General features: G+C 40.6%; 1 protein-coding gene and 1 pseudogene across 1 annotated transcript in view; one reads left to right on the top strand and one right to left on the bottom strand.

The window, feature by feature from the left end:
- Positions 1-6,119: 6,119 nt before the first annotated feature.
- xylb (xylulokinase homolog (H. influenzae)) overlaps positions 6,120-20,887 on the bottom strand; it is a 294,008-nt gene continuing 279,240 nt past the window's right edge. The window contains exons 19-23 of the transcript XR_007448299.1: positions 8,142-9,177; positions 7,831-8,026; positions 7,443-7,570; positions 7,084-7,174; positions 6,120-6,678 (exon numbers count right to left, since the gene is read on the bottom strand). The gene's annotated coding sequence lies outside the window, so the exon portion shown is untranslated. The remainder of the gene's footprint in view (positions 6,679-7,083; positions 7,175-7,442; positions 7,571-7,830; positions 8,027-8,141; positions 9,178-20,887) is intronic.
- LOC125881788 (uncharacterized) lies at positions 12,793-18,914 on the top strand (annotated as a pseudogene).

Consider the following 20,887-nt stretch of genomic DNA (forward strand, 5'->3'; position numbering starts at 1 on the left):
TAACAAATACAGACCTATTTCTCAATGTCTAGTTTCACCTAACACTGTAACCTGTTTGTACACTGTAAAAAAAAAAATCCTAATTTTACGGTAAATAACTTTAAATTTTTACAGTAGTTTTCTGTCTTTTAAAAATAGTATACAAAACTGTAAAATTACAGATATTATCTGTAAATTAAGAACCCACCTGTTTTTTTAAAGTGTCATACCAGTAATGACAAAATATGTTTATTTCTCATTTTTTTACAGAAAATTTACTGTATTAATTATACATTATCTTTCTGCTTTCTTAAATTACAGTCAAATTTATGTAAAATGACAATAATTGTCTGTAATTAAACATGTAGCACATTATATTTATGGTTTATTTCTATACTAACAATCTAAAGTTTTTCTCTGTAAATTAACGATAAATCTTATTGTTTTTATATTCATATGTACTTTTACATTCAGTCTCTGTAATTAAACATGTAGCTTGTTATATTAAGGTTTTTTTCTATACTAACAATCTAATGTTTTTCTCTGTAATTTAACAGTAAATCTTATTAGTTTTACATTATATGTACTTTTACATTCAATGTCTGTAATTAAACATGTAGCTCGTTATATTAAGGTTTATTTCTGTACTAACAATCTAATGTTTTTCCCTGTAAATTAACAGTAGATCTTAGTTTTATATTATATGTACTTTTATATTCAATCTCTGTAACTGAACATGTAGCTCGTTATATTAAAGTTTATTTCCGTATTAACAATCTAATGTTTTTCTCTGTAAATTAATGGTAAATCTTATTAATTTTATATTTAGCCTATATGTACTTTCACATTCAATGTCTGTAATTAAACATGTAGGTCATTATATTAAGGTTTATTTCCATACTAACAATCTAATGTTTTCTCTGTAAAGTCTAAGTTAGGGTTAGGGTTGTGATATTAGGTGTAGAAAACATCTATCTGCGATAAGTTTCTACTTGGTGTGCTTCAGCCCACATGCCCAAAACTTGACAAAAAACAAGATATCATTAAAAGAAAACATTAACAGAGTGAGTAAAATATTTCTGGGTGGTGATACAGCATCCACAGCAACCCATACAAACGATAGAAAGCCTGGAAAGATCTCTGTAATAACTGACAAACAAAACATCATATGCAGTCATTCAACAGAGGACGGAGGTTTCTCCATTTAATAGAGGACAGTAGTATATTTTAATCTGTCTTAGATCACTGGACAGGACTAATAAAAAAAATTGTATTCATACACTGCAATGAAAAAAACATTTGGACAATCAATTAAATATAACAGCCTATGCGATGAGGGATGTAGGGGAACGTTATTTAATTTATTTATTTATTGGGGGGGGGGTTCTTTTTTTCTTTTTTGTAATAAGAGTACAGTAGATACTAACCTATGATTAATGATCTTGAGTTTCCTGTTATGGGCTCTTATTGTGATGGGTGAAAGAGCGGAAGTGGTATATGACTATATTGACTGGGAAAAAGGGAGAAGTCGTCCTTAAGTTACTGGAGCCTCCATGTTTATTATTTTATAGTTTCACCAAGGCAGATATAAACCCTTGGCTAAACGGTAATGCAAAAATTTAGATGCCAACCGCCCTTAAACACAGAAGAAGAAGACAAAGAAGAAGAAGAAGAACTGCCCAATGACAACTCTGCGCGCCTTAATTTGAAAATACATCAGTTTGAATGACTGCTGCGGGACATCGGCGCGACTGACTGCCCATCGAATAACGTTACCTAGATTAATAACTGGCATATTTTACACCTGCTTGCTTATTTAGTGAGTCGTGGCTTGTCATTGTTAACGGAGAACAAAAAAAAACCTGGAATATGGAGACAACGGAAGGGTCCGGCGGGATCTGTTTCGTCTTCTAACTACATGAACTTCACCTTATTACTATTATTCTGGCGACATCAGGTAAGAAACCATTCCCTGTTATATTTTCTGTAAATTGATAACCTAACATAACGTTATTGTTTGTAATTTCATGTCAATTACTGTCTGTAACCGTCAGGATACTAGCTAAATTAGCTAACGTTAATGTTACAGGTAAGTTAACATTGAAGTTAGCTAACGTTATAACGTTAGCTTGTTGGCATGATTAATGCCAGCAAAACATTTCAATCATTTTAAAACATCCCCGCATTACATCGATAGCAAGGTCTGATGTAATGCGGGGATGTTTTAAAATTATTGAAATAGTCTAACAAAACACATGCATACTTTTTTGTAGCTTAAAACCTTTTGGTTACGTGTCCCCCTTTTATCTTCAGAACTACTTTTTCTCCGGTAAGCTACGGCCATTTCTCAGAGCAGGAGGCTCGTTGACAGTAGTGACACCGTCACATCAGAGCTACAGATGGTCAGCATTTCACACAACTTCACGTCCAAAAACCTGAACTATCCCTTTAAACTACTTGCACTAAAATGTCAAGATTTAGACCTGAATCAATCAACAGCATTGCTAAATAGTAGTAGGTCGTTGTTAAGATGTGCTCTCTCACTATTGGTGTGTGGTGCTAAACCAAAACTACAGTTGCATCCAAATTACCCAGAGGTAAGCAGGTAGCACACACAGATCTTCAGAAAAGGTAGACACATCTCGATTTCACCAGTTTATTTGGCCATGTCAACTAAACATGCTAACGTTTCGGCCTGGTGGCCTTCATCAGAGCATTTCATGCATTAGTATATTTAGTTGACATGGCCAAATAAACTGGTGAAATCGAGACGTGTCTACCTTTTCTGAAGATCTGTGTGTGCTACCTGCTTACCTCTGGGTAATTTGGAAACATTGCCAAATACCCAGATAGTTTTCTGCTGAAAGAAAGTGGTTTACGGGGTTGACGATCTCATAAAAGTACATTCGCAAGACATTTCCACCAATAGCGATAAAAGAACTAACCTTATTTTTATCTTGCGAGTGGGCATTGGCCTGGGCCGCTGCACTGAACGCACTGCTTGACACATTCTCTCGCAGCTCGCGCAGAAAACAGACCAGATGCCGAAACAATCGCTGCAGGGCGCGAGCCGGTCACACTGTGGATGACACAATTGGTTAACATGGGTGCCGAAAGGAAACTGGCAGCGCTTCGAGGCTATTCGCAGCGCTTCTGCGGGCCGTGTGGCCCTGCCGTGATGGGTTGGAGAGGGGGGGCGAGCGAGAGGTCCACGGTCGTTTCTAACGTAATGTTATAGATAATTGTTTTATGTGTTTTAATGTGTAGGTATGTAAATGTTTTCAAAAACGTTTATGTTGAAATAAAAATACCTACAAGTAGTTACGTTTCCTTGTATTAATACATATACAAGTATGTTTCCTTGTATTAGTTTGCCCTCTTGTGGACATAATGCGAAATTTTTTTTTTGAATGGTTCGAACCTATGAGTTAGTTTTAGAAGGAATATTCGAACGTCATTTTTGAGCAATTTTGACAGCCCTAGTGTGAACCGTAGGTGAGCTTGAACATGACTCAGAGCTAAGAACCTGAGAATTCTGGCCTGAGAACATGGTGTAAATAAGTCAGCTCTGCATGTTGGGGCTTTGGGAGATTTGGATTACACCAGACCAGACCTGGAGGCATTTTAAAAATGTTTTTCACGTTTGAAATGTAGTCACTGTTTAATGCAGTTGTTTGGGAAAATGCTACAACTGTGAAACTCCAGGAGTGTTTTTTGGACTAGAAACTTTTAACAGCATGAAAGAGCATGAAAGTGAGTAGATACTGACTGTATTTTCATGTAAAGTGAAATATTTCTTTAAGCATGTTAAAAGAAATGGTAAAAAAAAAACCTGAAATCCTACTTTTTACAGGAAGGACTTCTCAGCGAATCTTATTGTGTCCTTTTTCCCCCTTTTTCCTTGCAGATGCACAAAAGATCCAACTGATTGCTGCCAATTTGGAGGAGGATTCCTCGTTATCTGCCATGTTGCACTGTCACTTCTGGTACAGATTCATTGACCTTTTGTGTTATGTTTTGTTTTTACTTAATGCACTGTATAGGTAGGATTCTAAATTAAAATATGCTTGTCCACAAATATTACCAGAACTACAGTTTACAGAACCCCCAGGGGTCAGGAGAATATTGCAGAAAATAATAGAAAATTGAACAGGAAAAAACAAGCTAAAAACAGCAGACCACCACCCTGTCAATGACTCTCCACCTGTTTCAAAGGTGAAATTATGAACTCATCATGATAGTAATGCTAACAGACAAAATAGAGACATGGAGAAATATAATTTTTAGTTTTTCAGTACTCCTGGGGGGCTCTGAAGAACTGTTTGTAAATAACTGGTTGATATTGTAAATTTACATCTGAATACTTTAAATAAACGGTTTTAGAATCAGTTGTGGTTTGTACTTTATTTGTAATTATGTTTCCCCTCCCCACTTTAATTGAAACTGAAAATCTTTAGATGTATCTACTTTTTATTTCTTAAGTATATTTTCAGTTGAGGATATTTCACAATAATCTTAAAGATTATATTTTATGAGGATTGGAAAAAAGTCTGCTATTAATCAGTGCAGTAGTTAAAATATTAAATTCGACAAAAAATTCTGTGGGCGGCACGGTGGTGTGGTGGTTAGCACTCTCGCCTCACAGCAAGAGGGTTGCCGGTTCGATCCCGGGCGTGGGAGCCCTTCTGTGCGGAGTTTGCATGTTCTCCCCGTGTCAGCGTGGGTTCTCTCCGGGCACTCCGGCTTCCTCCCACAGTCCAAAGACATGCAGATTGGGGACTAGGTTAATTGATGACTCTAAATTGTCCGTAGGTGTGAATGTGAGTGTGAATGGTTGTTTGTCTCTATGTGTCAGCCCTGCGATAGTCTGGCGACCTGTCCATGGGGTACCCTGCCTCTCGCCCGATGTAGCTGGGATAGGCTCCAGCCCCCCCGCGACCCTCAAGAGGATGAAGCGGTTAGAAGATGAATGAATGAATGAAAAAATTCTGTAATTCTACAAAAAACTGAATCATTGAATATTGGAGTTTGTACTTCTACATTTTTATTTTTTTTTTTACATTATTTTACATCTAAACAAACACTGCAAGTTACAGATAATTTTAATCTGTTTTATGCAGTGTATTCAGACTTCTTACTTTGTTATTTTACAATCTTAAGCATGTGTTGGCACTTTATTGAAGGCGTTTGATTGTAATAATTTAGGAAAAATCTGTCAAATTATGGAATTTTCTGCAGAACCTTTAATGAAAATGTCTGTAAATGTAAGCATTTTTAGGATATTTTACTTTCATTTTACAGTTTTTGTTTGGCAGCCGTTGCTGCCAGTCATTTGACTGCATTTTAAAGGTGTTTTGGGGTTTATTGAAGGTGTTTGATTATAATAATTTAGTAAAAATCTGTAAAATTACAGTATTTTTCTTCAGAAATTTTAGAATTGTCACTTTATTGAAGCTGTTTGATTGTAATAATTTTGCAAAAATCTGTAAAATAACAGTATTTTTCTGCAGAAAAATTAAAATTCACTTTGAAGGTGTCTGATTATAATAATTTAGTAAAAATCTGTAAAATAACGGTATTTTTCTGCAAAAACTTGAGAATTACCACTTTATTGAAGGTGTTTGATTATAATAATTTAGTAAAAAATCTGTAACAGTATTTTTCTGCAAAAACTTGAGAATTATCACTTTATTGAAAGTGTTTGATTATAATATAGTAAAAAATTTGTAAAATAACAGTATTTTTCTGCAGAAATTTTAGAATTATCACTTTATTGAAGGGGTTTAATTATAACAATTAAGATCTGTAAAATGATGGTATTTTTCTGCAAAAACTTGAGAATTATCACTTTATTGAAGGTGTTTGATTGTAATAATTTAGTAAAAATCTGTAAAATAACGGTATTTTCCTGCAGAACTTTTAATGACAATTTCTGTAAATTTAATGTTTTTGAACTTTATTTGAATTACAATATTTTACTTTTGACGGTTTTTGTTTGGCAGCCGTAGCTGCCAGTCATTTACCGTTTTTTTTACATTTTTTTTTTTTTTTTTTTTACAGTGTACCAAAACATCCAACATATGTTTGTGGTCAGACAAAGGCAAGGAAATGCAGTGCAAAGCAAATTTATTTGTATTGCACATTTTCTTTTATATAGAGTGCAAGAAATAATACAGGGATCAACATAATAAACACATGGCAATTCAAACAAAGTACTAAAAAAGTAATTATACACAAAACATAAATCAAAATAGTGCCACAGAACCTAAAGACTGCTCACAGGTCTGAGCTGAGCTGCTTTTCCAGAAGTTTAATTTTTAATTCTGTCTCTTTCTGCTGAAGCAGCATCAGCTTGAGCTGCTCGTCAGCCAGTTGAATCTGTCTCACTGCCCTCTCAGTCTCCATTTTCAGGAGCTTTTCATAGCTTTTCATCCTCCGTCCCAGTATGCCTCTTCCTCCTCCTTCTCTCTGGCTCTGGCCCACGCACCTCCTGTGGTGCATGGGGTGGGGCAGTGCTGGTGCCTGCAGATGGCTCAACCTCTGAGGGATCAGCCTCCACAGGTGTGAGGAGCACGTAATCTGATGAGAGATCGAGTGGCTCGTCAACTGGCTCCCCAACACCTGCAGGCACAATCCCATGCAGGGCCTGGGAACTCTCCCCTCCAAGGATGTCGAGGACAGCATCACTGAATTCACCACCTATAATAATAATAATAATAATAATAATAATAATAATAACATTCGCACCTCATACAAGACATGCAGCTCCAAGTGCCTCACAAAAGTTACCTGAAATGGGTACTATATAAAACATTTAAGATGGCAAATAAACTGCACTGTAAAAAAGTACAAAAACTTACAAATAAATAAGGCAAACGGCTGCACAGCCTCATTGAGTTTACTCAACTTCGGGGCCCTTAGTTGTGTGTGCAGTAACAAGTCCTGAAGTTCAGTAAACCCAATAAGGCTGTGCAGCCAGTTGCTGTATTTGTTTGTCAGCTCCAGGGTTTTTTACAGCTTAAATTGGTGACAATTTGATACTTAATACATACTCAATATTTCACTTCGTAGACATAATCTAAAAAATAGGCACTGAAGTCTCACCTTTGTAGGGCTTGTTCCCAGTTTATGGGTTCTTCGCCTCTGAGTGGTCCTTGGTGGCCTTCTGTTTCAGGTTCTTCCACCCGAGTTTCACCTGTTCAACAGACCGGAATTGACCACTGCCAGTAGCATTAACCTGTGCTGTAATGTTGGCCCAAATCTCGCTCTTTAGTCTTGCTGAAACATTGCTCTGGCCTGGGGTACTGAAAGTGCCAAACAAACATTCATAGTTTGTGCGAACCCCATCCAATAATGCATGTGTTTCAGCAGTTGTAAAGTTCAACCCCTTACTCCTTTGGCCCTCCATGTTGTCTGGAGGTAGGTGCACAGGTAACCCTTTTATACCAATCCAGCAAAATTACCTTCAGGTGTGACAGTAGCACAGGTTGAGTGGGAGGTGCTTCAATAGGGTTCTCTGAGCAAGAATGGTTCTCAACCAACCAGAGGATGGCAGAAATGCAACACTATGGATGCCACCTGCCGTAAAACACTGAAGAAGAAGAAGAAGAAGAAGAAGAAGAAGAAGAAGAAGAAGAAGAAGGAGTTCCTTTTGCATGAGAAGGAAGAGGAATTGCTGGTACAATGGCTGCAGTTGTACACCGATACAGACAACAAAGGAGAAGGTACAATCCAAGGCAATATGCTCAACGCCCCAACCTGATCGAGCAATACTCCAATGATGAGCTTTATGCACGATACAGATTTGGGCAAGAGGATATTGCTCTCATCTGCAATATTCTTCGTCCTCACCTTGAACGTGCCACTCTGAGGAGCCATGCCTTGACTGTGGAGGAGCAGGTACTGATTGCTCTGCGTTATTATGCATGTGGTTCCTTCTTTGAGGTGATTGGGGATGGACTGGGGGTGACAAAAGCAACAGTGGGCCATGTGGTGCATTCGGTGTCATCTGCCCTTACCGGTCTTCTGGGTCAATATGTGAAATGGCCTGAAAATGAAGAGGAGATAGCGAGAACCAAGAGGAAGTTTTTCTCATTGGGGGGGATGCCAAACACTATTGGTGTGATTGACTGCACCCATGTGCATATTCAGGCACCACATACCAGGGAATGGGAGTATGTGAACAGGAAGGGCCGGCACAGCATCAACGTCCAGCTTGTGGGGAATGCTGACCTTGTTATCACGAACTGTGTTGTGAGATGGCCTGGGTCTGTACATGATGCCCGTATTTTGAGGGAGAGCCACCTCTACCAGAAGCTCAGACAGACTGCCCCAGATGGCATCCTCTTGGGTGACAGCGGTTACCCCCTTCTACCCTGGCTGTTGACCCCTTTTGCTACCGTCACCAATGACTCCCAGCAGAAGTACAACAACATCCATGCCACAACAAGAGGGACAATTGAGCGCCTGAATGGCGTGATAAAACGCAGATTTGCCTGCCTGAACTATCTCCGTGTGGAGCCACAGAAAGCCTGTCACATCATATGTGCCTGCATTGTCCTACATAACCTAGCACAAACAAGGAGAGTGCCACTACAGGAACCTCTCATCGATGGACCTCCTCCCTGCGCAGAAGGCCTTGACCTGCCACCACCACCACTGCAGCCTGATGGTCCTGCTGGAAGAGCCGTGCGGAATGCCATGGTTAATCTTTATTTTTCCAATTAAATGGTTGAACTCTGATATGTGTGCACTTGCATTTTTCCAGTGTTACATCATATGTTTGAGGGGGGGGGGGGAGTGATAGCTCAACTATGTCCTGCAAGACATTGCTGTATGTCTCACTTCACATATGTCCTCACTTCACAAGATAATCACATTTAAGCACGTTCAATGTATATTTTCATGCTGCTGATTTAATGAAGGCACATTTTACTTGATTTAGATAAGCTTGAAAATGCACCTTGTAAATGCCTGGGAAGTGCTTGACTGTGATTTAATGACATGCAGCAATGTATTTCAGAAAGTGTTTGTGTGTGCAAACTTATTATTTTCCTTCATCAAATCAGATGCTATAGTGCCATATGTTTAGTGGGAGCCTTCCACATAAGGGGATACATTTCCAGGGATTTCCAGCACTCAACCTGTTGTCTTGATTAGCAGTGGCATTGCAGAGTGGTCCATGGGTGTGAGTGTATTCTGAAAGTAGAAGTAGAGTGTGTATGAGCATATCTTTATCACTGTCAGGAATCCACAATAGTCAGAGAAATTGTTTAAGTAACGTTACAGAAAAGCATATCATCAGCATTACTGTAGCATACCCAAACTCAATCCTCTGACACTTCTGAATGAACCGCATCATTCATAGTAGTACTGTGTGTTTTTCCAATACTGCAGCAGTCTGCTCTGCACACAAAAATAAAAAGGTCTGCTGTGTTGGCAATAACATAACGTTAAACTCGGAACAGGTTGGTGTTTAAAGAGTTGATATATGATGTACTTCTGGTTAATTACCTTTTGAATTAAACCACAGACCGCAAAATACATCAACAAAGTCAGCTACCTCGCTAGCCTGCTAGCTACTTAACATGCAAGTCAATGGAGCCGCGTTAGCTACCGTTAGCATGACCTCGGCTCAATTAGGGTTCGGTACGCCCACGTTTTAAGTAGGTGACAATTCAAATAGCTGGCTCACATCAGATGGTGAGTGGCCTTCGTATGGTCTTAAAAACGCTACACATTAGACAACGTATACTTACATTTTGATGCGAAAGCTGTGCTACCAACTGCTCCTTTCGTGAAGTGTTCCGCCGTGGAGACAGAGCACGGCTGGTCATAATCTGTAAGCCACGCCCCCAAAGAGGAAACATTTCAGATCCGGGGGCGGAGTCGTGAGATTTGGAAATCCGTATCCAGTCAGATTGGGACCAAAGTGATCCACCCTGCCAGTGTTTTGAAATACCCAGACAAAGTCAGCAGGATCACCTTGATCCCTGACTGAGAAAAGGAGGATTTCATTATCCGGATTATTCTGATCCAGATTACAAGTTTTGAAATACTGGGCCCTGGTGAGGAGTGTAGTCTGTACACAGCATGCACAGACCCCATGCACAGTGGCACCGCCTCGCCGCAGTGCGGGCTCGATCCCGGCCTGCGGCCCGTGTCATTCTCCTATTCTGTATTTCCCCACTTCATGCTGTCCTAAAGCAACAGGCCAAATAGATAATCTTATTTTTTTTTTTAAAAAAAACAGCAGTAATAATGCTATAATTTCGTGTAGAGTTTCAGCTTTTTGTGGTTCACACATGGCCATATGTTTGTGAATGTAACCATGTGTACAAGATGTGTATATAATATAAAAATGTCTGCACTCTGATATAGTGATTTCTTTTTTCGACACCAGGTAATGAAAGCAGCAGTAGGCTAGTACTGACAACAGGAGCAGCAGTGATGAAGACTCTGATTGAAATCACGAAGCACTTCCTAGCACCAGTGTTCTAAGTGAAAAGCTTGAGCTCTGTTTCACATTGGATTATAATAGTTGGTGTTATAGTCAGGACATTGAAAATAATTGTGTGGCATCAAGACAGTCTACATACCTGAGACGGGAAATGTGTTTTAATATTATTTTTTTAGTTGTTTTTTTTATACCATTTTTCCCATTTATTCCTGTTGTTGCTGATTTGTATCATACCTAAATGTATATCTATTCTATGTATACATCTATAACAATCTCCACTTAATTTGGGATTTGGTGAAATCCCAACAGGAAGTCGGCCATTTTTTAAAAAATTTTTCATTATGGCGATTTCCACAACTTAAATTTGAACAAACTTGTCCTAGGGATATCGTCTTATTGACTTCAGAGTTGGTACAGATCATCCTGAGCACATGCTGATGAAAAGTTATTAAAAGCTCCTCTCTATGTCAAGGGGAGTGGCCGCTAGAACATGACAAATTTTGGCGACTTTTCGTTTTCTTGCCATTGAATTTCGAATGGCTCTCCCGCCCACATACTTGATCTCAGCAGCTTCAAACTTGCTGGACATGATGATGGCTCCACCCCGAACATTAATATCCCACCTTACTCATAGCACCCCCTGGTGGTAATAGGAAGTGATCAGTTTTTCCTTTAACATGTACTGATGCCACAAACTTGACCGCATCAACTTCATTCCACTTCTAATGCATGCAGAACAAGTTGGTGAAGCTACCTTATGAACGCTGTGAAGCCACGTCTAATGGTGTCCATGTGGCGTCGTGGCGACTATCGATCCCTTGCCACTAAATATGTTTGGCTTCAACGACCTCATATCCTCATGAAAACTGTTACACAGGTCAAGAATGGCGAGCTCTTTCATCTGACAGGGGCGCAGCCCATGGGGAGGACAAAATGCCTCTATAGCGTCCCCTTGAAATTTTCAAAAACCCCTCCCCATAGGTTTTTTTTTGGAGTAGGAAGATGAAAATGTGTACGTATGTGTAAGTTGCCCAGCCGCACAAAAAAGTCTCTGCCACCAATGCTCTACTCCAAACAGGAAGTTGGCCATTTTGATTCAAACTTTTCATTCTGCCGTCGATTTTGTGATTTCCACACCTTGTAATTTAACAAACTCTGCAGATACAAAAACAACAATCAGCAGTCATTTATTTTTTTACTGTCTTTTTGTCAACAACTCCCTTTCCATGTCTGTGTTTCTAATTTGCTGTAACATTATGGGTAACATTAATGGCCTCTAATGTAGGCCCTGGGGACCTGCGGGTGAGTGATGACTTGAGGCTCTGGTCATCCAGCAACCTGACTCAGGACCAGTTTCTCTGCCTTTTGTTAGACGTGGTGGAGGTGGAGGTGACCACCACCTCTGCTTTTTTTCCACATCTACTCAACAGGATATTTAGTAGACTAGATGTGTGGTAATCAGCATCTGTTGGTGGTAAAAGCTACTTGAGCTGAAATAGTGACTGAGTAAACTTTTACTTTGTTTAATATGTGGAATATGAATAAAACCAAACTGAGGAGCAATCATGGATCTGTTTTTAAGTTTAATTTTCACCCAATTATTAAAAACACTGAACAACATTCAATGACTTTCTCAAAGGCTAATATAAAAAGAGAGTGATGTTACATTTAATATGAGTTACGCATTAACTCTGTCAGTGATTCTTTTTATGACCGTAGCTGTGTATTTTTTCCCAGATGTTTTCTCCCCTGTTGTCGTGGTGAATCATAGTATCGGAGCTCCATTGATGATGGCTTTATCACTAAGATGCTAAAGTCAAAAATGTCTTATCTTTTGACTGCTTGTCTCTGATATCTCCGAACAGTTTTCCAAGAAATTTCTGATATTTACTTTGAAACTGATGCTATATTGCTGCATACTCTGTAGTTCTTATGCATAGAGCATGGCTGGCAGTGAATGCTTGAAAGACATAGCAACAGTAACCAAGGGGGGCAGGGCTTAGCCAAGGATCATGTTATCCAATGACATTCCGTTTGGAGCTTTCTCTTTGTTCCCCACTGCGTTGTGATTGGTTGTCCTTCTTCACCGAAGGACACGCCAATCATTACGGTAAGTGGTAGGAGCTTGCTTGTAGCGTAGTCATTTTCTGAATGTTGCTTGTGCTTCTGACATTATATGTGGGTTTGTATGCTATATAAACTATGTGTGTACCTACATTATATCAACTGGAATGTATTGTCACTAGCTCAGCTCAGTAAGATAGTGTAGCCGTTCGTTAGCGTGGCCGTTCGTTAGTGAGGTGCCTGGTTTACTTAGCGGCTAGGTAGCGTAGGACCTACTTAGCCCCCAGCATCCTTCGACTCAGCAGGAGAGTGCAGTATTTTAGGTGTTGTGTCAGCTCACACTGGTTGTTTTTAAACTGTGGAATATTCAGTGATTAAATTGCAATGTTTTGCCATTAGCTTAGATTAGTAAGCTAGTGCAATTTAGCGGGTAGTTAGCATAGCGGCTAGTTAGCCGCCATTGTTCTCTGACTCGGCCAGAGAGTGATGTGTTGTAACTTAGGGGAGAGGGGTATCGAACGGAGCATTTTTTCATATTTCCCTCTCTGCACAGAGATGCATTTATTTATAGTAACTACATTTTATAATGAACAACATACATATGTCCTCTACAAATCCTGACCACATTTGCAAAGTTTGGATGAATGAGTCGCACTCAGTCTAGCAGGAAACGAAACATGCTCATCTGCCTGTTTGCCCCCGCATGCAGGGATGAACAGATCAACGGTTTAATTAACCACAAAACACATAAATAACTTCATATTACTGGCATGTAACACTCATTAATTCTTAAGCTGAGTCCTCTAGGAAATGAGAATGTCCAATTGAAATAATCTTCTCATGTTTAATGTCTGAAAATGAATTACATTTGTCCAATGCTCTGTGATAGAGCCTACTGTGTTTAACAAAGCATGTTCCAATGCAATTAAAGCTTTATGTGTTTGTGGACATAATTGATCTAATAATACAAGTAGACAGTATTTGAAGAAAAAGTTAGAATGCAGTGTGGTTGTGAAACTGTTTGCCCTTGTCAATCAAATTGTGTATCAGTTGTGTGTGTGTGTGTGTGCGTGTGTGTGTGTGTGTGTGTGTGTGTCAGCTGCTGTCAATGTCAAATCATTAGTAAATTATCAGTTTGATTTTAATATGCTTAATAACTGGGTCTTTATACTTTTAGATGCCCCGTGGCAAGTCCTACCGTCGCTCTGAGGCGGCTAAGTGGAGGATGGCGGAGCGACAGTTGGCCTCCAGTGACGCTGGTGCATGTATGTGGCGTGCCTTCTTGAAATCAACTTTTCATGTATATCCTTGCTGTATGACTGAGTTAAACTCCTAACTTTGTGTATTTTTATAGTCTTTAAAAGTTCACATATTATGTTGAAGTACTTGAACTTCAAATTTGGTCTCCTTTTTTAAAAAAAACATTTTATGTTCATCAACAGCTTGTGGCACAGGGTGGTGCCACAAAGTGCACAAACGGTCAATTTCTGAGCACACTGGGCGCCAGCATAAATTGGTCATTCCAGTTGAGGTCCCAGACAAGACGGTATGTACAATTCATAAAGATTTCACTGATGATTAGAAGTTTTAGTTGTGTGTTTTCAGCCTAAAAGAAATCCTGTCTTTTGTTCCAGCTTGTTCTTCTTGTAGGGGCGTCCCATCTGCACTCCCTTGCAGATGGGATTGTGCTGATGCCAGAGGATTGCTACACCTTTGGCATCATGTCCACTCCAGGGGCGTGCGCTGACTAGCTCAGGACTGAGGTTGAACATGCTGTTGTTCCTCGGATCTCTGATGCTGTCTGTGTCATGGCCCCTAGCAACAACCTGACGGCCAGCAAGACGCCTAAGCAAGGAGGCATAGCTTTTGGCCAATACCTGGCCAATGTCTGCAGCATCTGGCCGACTGCACAGGTAGGTTATTCATGTATTCTTTTTAATGAGGCTGATGTGTACAGGTCAATATGATTTTGTCATTAACCATTATTATTTTGTTTAGGTCTTCGCTGGGACCTTGTTCCATGCTTGACAGTCCCAGGGGATATCCAAGAGTTTTTCCTGCAGGAATTTCACCGCGTGTCAACACGTCTCGGTATGTTTGAAAATAATGATACATGGTTCTAAACAGTTTTATGAAGGCTTATGAGAATTATATATTTTACATATAATTTATAATATTATACCCATTATGAGAAAGTTGACATTGCCTTTTTAAAATGTGTTTTTCAAAAACTGTGTTTCTTTTCACCACGCTGACCACTTCCCCCTGAACAACGTCAAGCAGTGGTGCTGTGATGGTGTAAGTAGAATATATTATTTTCATATCATAAATAGAAAATTATTCAACACAGTATGTTTGACAGTAAAAGTCACATTTTTCAAAATAATATTTAATTTTTTTTTATTTTTTTTTGACATTGTTTTGTGTTTGTAGGTGCATCCCAGTGACGACATGGGGATGCCTATCCTCGTGGAGTCACTGTTGGCTGCCACCAAACAGCACCTGGAGATACCAGCACCTAAGCCACAGGTGTCACACCCGGTGTTTCCCAAGCCTCTGCCAAAGGTGGTTCCACGTGTGATTGTGGTGGGGGAGGTTGTAGTTCCATGGGCCCCTGCTCCTGAGTGGACGTCTGTACAGTTGGGCAGGAAGGTAAGAGACTGAACTTTGTAAATATGTTTCATGAAATAAAAATAAAGTTGTGAATTGATCCACTTTTTTTTTTTTTGCTTTTTGTCATTACAGAGGAACCACTCTGAACATGAGCATGACTCATCACAGAGACGAGTGGTTCATCATGTGGTATTTGATCTTTCATTTAACCATGATATTTACATAACAGTGATAGTTTGTCTGCTTTATCTAAGAAAATGACAAGTGTTAGAAATAATCTACACGTCTGTCAGGTGGATGGAGCTCCAATGGCCTTGCGAGAGTGTTTCATTCCACTGAATGCGTGCTGCTGGCCCCCCGCGGTGGTGCGGGAGAGCGAGGGCCCGATCACAGCTGCTTGCAGCTTTAATTTTATTTGTTATCTTTTGTATATGTGTGGCTGTTCCGTGTGTGTCTGAGCAGGGTGCACACACGTTGTGCACCCACCTAGAGACGCATATTATTAACTTGTTGCAACATGCCATGACTGCGCCTGACCACTCCTGACCACTCCTCATTTTTAGACCAACACACCCAGAGAAGCACAAGTTCATTTGCTAGTTAGACGACCAGGGCGCAGGGCGTGAAAATGACAATTGCACCTTCATCTAAATAGCAATGACACTTGCTACATGGATTATGCGTCCGCCGTCCGCTTTAGACCATCTAAATAGGGCCCTGAATGGTGCCACGGTAACAGTCTAACTTAATGAGATTACTGATAGCGTGAGCACCTGTGGGGCTCCAGACCGTGACTATTTAGTCATATTTTGTGACCATGGAGCACTGGTGTGACTTGAACATTCTATTAATATACACAGTGAAGAGCTGTGCACCAGTAGTTCCGTTTTGGTTTATTTAATTCTAACAATATTTTTTTAACTATAATATAGTAGTACTTTATTTAGCTTTATTACAGCAGTATTTTTTGACTTAATTATAACAGTACATTATTTAACCTTATTATGCCAGAAGCTACTTGATGTAACTTTACTGTAACCATAGTTCATTTAAAGGGACATTGTGTAACATTTTCAGTTGTTTATTGGCAAAAATTGATGTCTGCATTCATAAATATGTCATCACTGGTGTACTATTACCTCCACCAATAATCTGACTTATTCTCGTAAAAGGAGAATTTCGGATTTGTTTGTACATTGTGCGGCTAAGTCGTCTGTGGGGTTCCTTTACGTTTCGCCATCTTGAGAATACACCCGCCAGCAAGGGACATACAGCACTGCCTTCAGCGTTTTTGTTAAGAGCCAGGCCAGCACTGTGTGACTGAGGAGCAGAAGGAGAGGAGCAAGAGGCGCTTCGCTAGTACCCTGGCAAATTTGAAACAAAGTCCCACTCTTTGAGCATAATGTAGGATCATGCATATGCAGCATCATGGGAGACCGAATCCTTGTCACCAAGAAAGTGTAAAAGGGAATAGAAAAGGCAGCGTGGCCGGCGAATTAAAAAAAACGAAGGCCCGCATTGGGGTAGCCTTTCCCAGGTAGAGAGAGCTGCTGAGGGAGAATGGTAATGCAATCACAGGCCTGTGCCGCTGTTGGCTGTTAGCCGCTGTTAGCGGCCAGTCGCTAACAGCCTCATCTCTCTCCTTGCATCACTGCGCCGCTGTTAGCTGTTAGCTGTTAGCTGTTAGCCGTTAGCCGCTGTTAGACGCTGTTAGCGCTGACCTGTGATTGTATTACCTTTCTCCTTCAGCAGCTCTCTCCACCTGGGAAAGGCAACCCCAATGCTGACCCTTGTTTTTTTAATTCGCCGGTCACACTGCCTTTTTGATTCCCTTTTGCACTTTCTTGGGACTTTGTTATGCGGCAGTAGTGCCGCTGGCCACTAACAGCTGTTAGCAGCGCAGTAATGCGAGGAGAGGGATGAGGTGTGTGAGGTTGAGCCACTTGTTAGTTGTCAAAGGACAAGACGTGATTGGTTTGTTTCAATTTACATCCGCCCCAACAGTCCTACGTTGTAAACACAGTCAGGAGGGGGTTTGTCAACTTGCGTCGCATGTGTCTGTGTAGGAGCCTGAATCAATACTCCATGTAGTATCGGATGACATGGTTTCATCAGTGTTATCATAGCTTTTTGGTACACAGCAGCTACCGTTACAATACGTGTTTGAAACAGTGAGGCGCTAGAGTGCGCCATCTGTTTGAATACAATATATGATTTCAACGTCAGATGGGAGAAATTCCTACACACTGTGGCTTTAACAATTTTAGAATTTAGTAGTCTACAGTACTACTAATATTTCAAAATATTGTGTTATATATTGTACATTGTGATATGGCCTAAATATACATTACAATATTATTTTTTGTCCATATTGCCCAGCCCCAGTTGTGCATTTATTTTGAAAAAGATTGTATGCATGTAACAAGCATAAACTGTTTATTTTCTGTGAAAACAGAAGTGTATTTTGAAAAGACACAGTTCATGTGACAAGCATAAACTGAAATGATGTCCCTGGATGTCCAAAAAGAAGGCAGCACAATACCTAGCTTGTCATATTTAGAATAGAATAGAATAATCTTTATTGTCATTGCACAAACAATGAAATTCTGTTGGAGCAGTCCTCCAGTTGCCCAGGCTTATGAATATAAAGATAAAATAAGTAAAAACAAAGAGACATATATACATTAGGGCACAATTATCAAGAATATACAATATAAATTATTATTATTATATTATTATATAAATATTAATAAGCCATTTCCTCTGTTTGTTAATGGCATAAAAGTTTGATGTGGCATTTGATTATCTGTCAGTGCAGGGTGGGAGGAAGGACAGGGACAGAAAGAAAACCAAGACCAAAAAATGACCATGAAATGGTAAATGCAGGAGGCAAGAAACTGAGAGCACAGATTGTTAAAATTTTCTGAACAGTTGATAATAGTGTGATAAATGCCACTCCAACTTTCAAAACCAATTTTCCTTTTGCCTTATTTTTCTTTATTTTGCTCATTATGGTGCTACTTTCCTCATTTTTCTTACAATTTCTATGCCCTTTTTATGAAAACACCCCAAAGGGTGAAACAAAGTCTGATAACTTCTTACCACAGTGGATGGAACATGAACTCTTTTGTCCTGAACTCTGATTCCCAGACAGCTGCTTGCCGCCTCCAACCAGCTCTGCCAATGAAAATGCTTTGGGTTGTAGAGGGTTAAGGTTAGCACCATCCAAAGACCTCCGTAGTAGACGTCGAGAGCAGCAGCTAAACGCCAACCGTCTAAAAACTTTAAAGGTCATGTTGAGTTACATGTAAACGCATCTTCAGGGCAGAAATGTCCTTAAAAGTTCAGGAGATGCAGCACATAAATCAGTATTCAGTTTGAGTATCCATTCCCTTCATCTTTAGATGTCTGTCACCACTACTGACTTGAACTTGTTGAATAAAGCATTAAGAAGATCATCAAACTTCACTCTATCTAAGCCTGTGGTTCCTGAAGTGGGGGCCACAGCAACCTGGGGTGCCATAAAGACAGGCCAGGCCAGTGTGCAGCAAGATTTATTTCAATTTTAATTTTTGTTCTACATTATAAGTAAAGTTTAACCAAACAATCAAACAAACAAACAAAAGCAGCTCGGCATGCTGACAATAGCTCAGAGATGTTGATTGTCATACATAACTAGCCTGTTCACCTTTTCACCCAGGTAGCCAAAATGACCTGGCCCAGCACCAGCCCAAACTCAGCACGCCAGAGGCACGAGTCCAGTTGCCCGACTCAGCTGAAAAATGACATGGCCCACTAGAAGAAATAAGGTGGCCTGCATCTGTTTGCCTGACTCGGCTGAGACTCAGCATTAATGACACTCCAGAATCGGGCCAAATATAGATCCCACAATTGAGAAATTCCAGTGTTACAGCAGTCAAGGGGAAAGAGTCAGATTAAAGATTTCAAATTTTAAACTTAAAAACTTTAAAATTTAAAAACTAGGCATGCAAAAAGTACAAAAAATACAAGAAGTGGCGATAAATAACAATAATAATAATAATAGTAATAATAATTCACAATAATAATGAGAAGTGGATAATAATGAGCAGTGGATTAAAGAGAACACATCTAGTGCAAGTGATTGTATGTGCAGAAAACAGCAGACAGCTGTGGTGTTTATAAAGTGTCCATAGTGACCCTAAAGTGTCCATGATGCAGTTTACTGTGAGCAGTGCTGGTTATGTAGTCTGACAGCAGCAGGCAGGAAGGACCTGCGATAGCGTTCCTTCACACACTTTGGGTGAATCAGTCTATTGCTGAAGGAGCTCTCCAGAGCCTTTACCTCCTCCTGCAGAGGATGGGAGTCATTAGTCCTCAGAGATGACAGCTTGGCTGTCATCCTCCTTTCTCCCACCACCTGCACAGAGTCCAGACAGCATCCCAGGACAGAGCTGGCCTTCTTGATCAGCTTGTCCAGTCTCTTCCTATCTGACGCTGCTGCCCCAGCACACCACCAAAGATGGATGATGCCACTACAGTGTCAAAGAAGGTCTTCAGGAGAGCCCCCTGCACTCCAAAAGACCTGAGCCGCCTCAGCAGGTAGAGTCTGCTTTGGCCTTTTCTATATAGTGCTGTTATGTGATTAGTCCAGTCCAGTTTATTGTTAAGATGAACACCCAGGTACTTATAAGATGTCACCATCTCAATGTCCTTTCCCTGGATGTTCACCGGTGTTGGGGGGAGGAGTCTGCGCCTGCGGAAATCCACCATTGGCTCTTTGGTTTTCCCTGTGTTGATCTGAAGGTGGTTCCTCAGGCACCAGTTCACAAAGTCCTGGTTCAGTTCTCTGTTGGCCCCATCTGTGATGAGGCCGACTGTGGCAGAGTCGTCAGAGAACTTCTGCAGATGACAGGTGGGCCTGACATGGTTTTCAGACCTCTCCAGACTCCGCTGACGTCGCTCTGCTGCAGCTGTTCCTCCATCTTCTTTATATATCCTTCCTTTTTCCCGCCTGATGTTTCTCCATAGCTCCGTCTGCACGGCCTTCAGTTCCTCCTTGGTTCCAGAGTTAAAAACTCTCTGCTTCTCCTTCAGGAGAGCTTTTATATCTGGAGTAATCCAGGGTTTGGTGTTGGAGAAGCAGCATACAGTCCTGGTGGGTACGATGCTTTCCACACAGAAGTTTATGTAGTCCGTAATACATGATGTCAGACTGTCAATGTCCTCCCCATGGGAATCGCTGAGTACCTCCCACACAGTGGTATCGAAGCAGTCTTTCAGGGCCTCCTCGGCCTCATCACACCACCTCTTCACAGTGCAGGTGGTTGCTGGGTCCCTCTGCACCATAGGTCTGTAGATAGGCAGAAGATGAACCAGGTTGTGATCAGCTCTTCCCAGGGGGGGCAGAGGGGATGAGTGGTATGCCTCCTTGGTGTTGGCATAAAATAAATCCAGTGTTTTATTGTCTCTGGTGTGGCAGGAAACATACTGGGTGAAGGTGGGCAGGGTGGTGGATGGACAGGCGTGGTTGAAGTCCCCAGAGATCAGAAGGAGGGCCTGAGGGTGCTGTGTTTGCAGCCTACTCATAACAGAGTGGAGAATGTCACAAGCAGACTCAGCCTTTGCAGACAGGGGGTCATACACTGCTACCATAATGACATGAGAAAACTCCCTGGGTAGATAATATGGTCTCATGCCAACAGCCAGCAGCTCAATGTCCCTGCAGCAATGCTGTTCCTTGATAGTGATGTGCCCAGAGTTACACCATCTATCATTCACAAACACAGCCAG

The sequence above is a fragment of the Epinephelus fuscoguttatus genome, linkage group LG21, assembly GCF_011397635.1.
Source record: "Epinephelus fuscoguttatus linkage group LG21, E.fuscoguttatus.final_Chr_v1".
NCBI lineage: Eukaryota > Metazoa > Chordata > Actinopteri > Perciformes > Serranidae > Epinephelus > Epinephelus fuscoguttatus.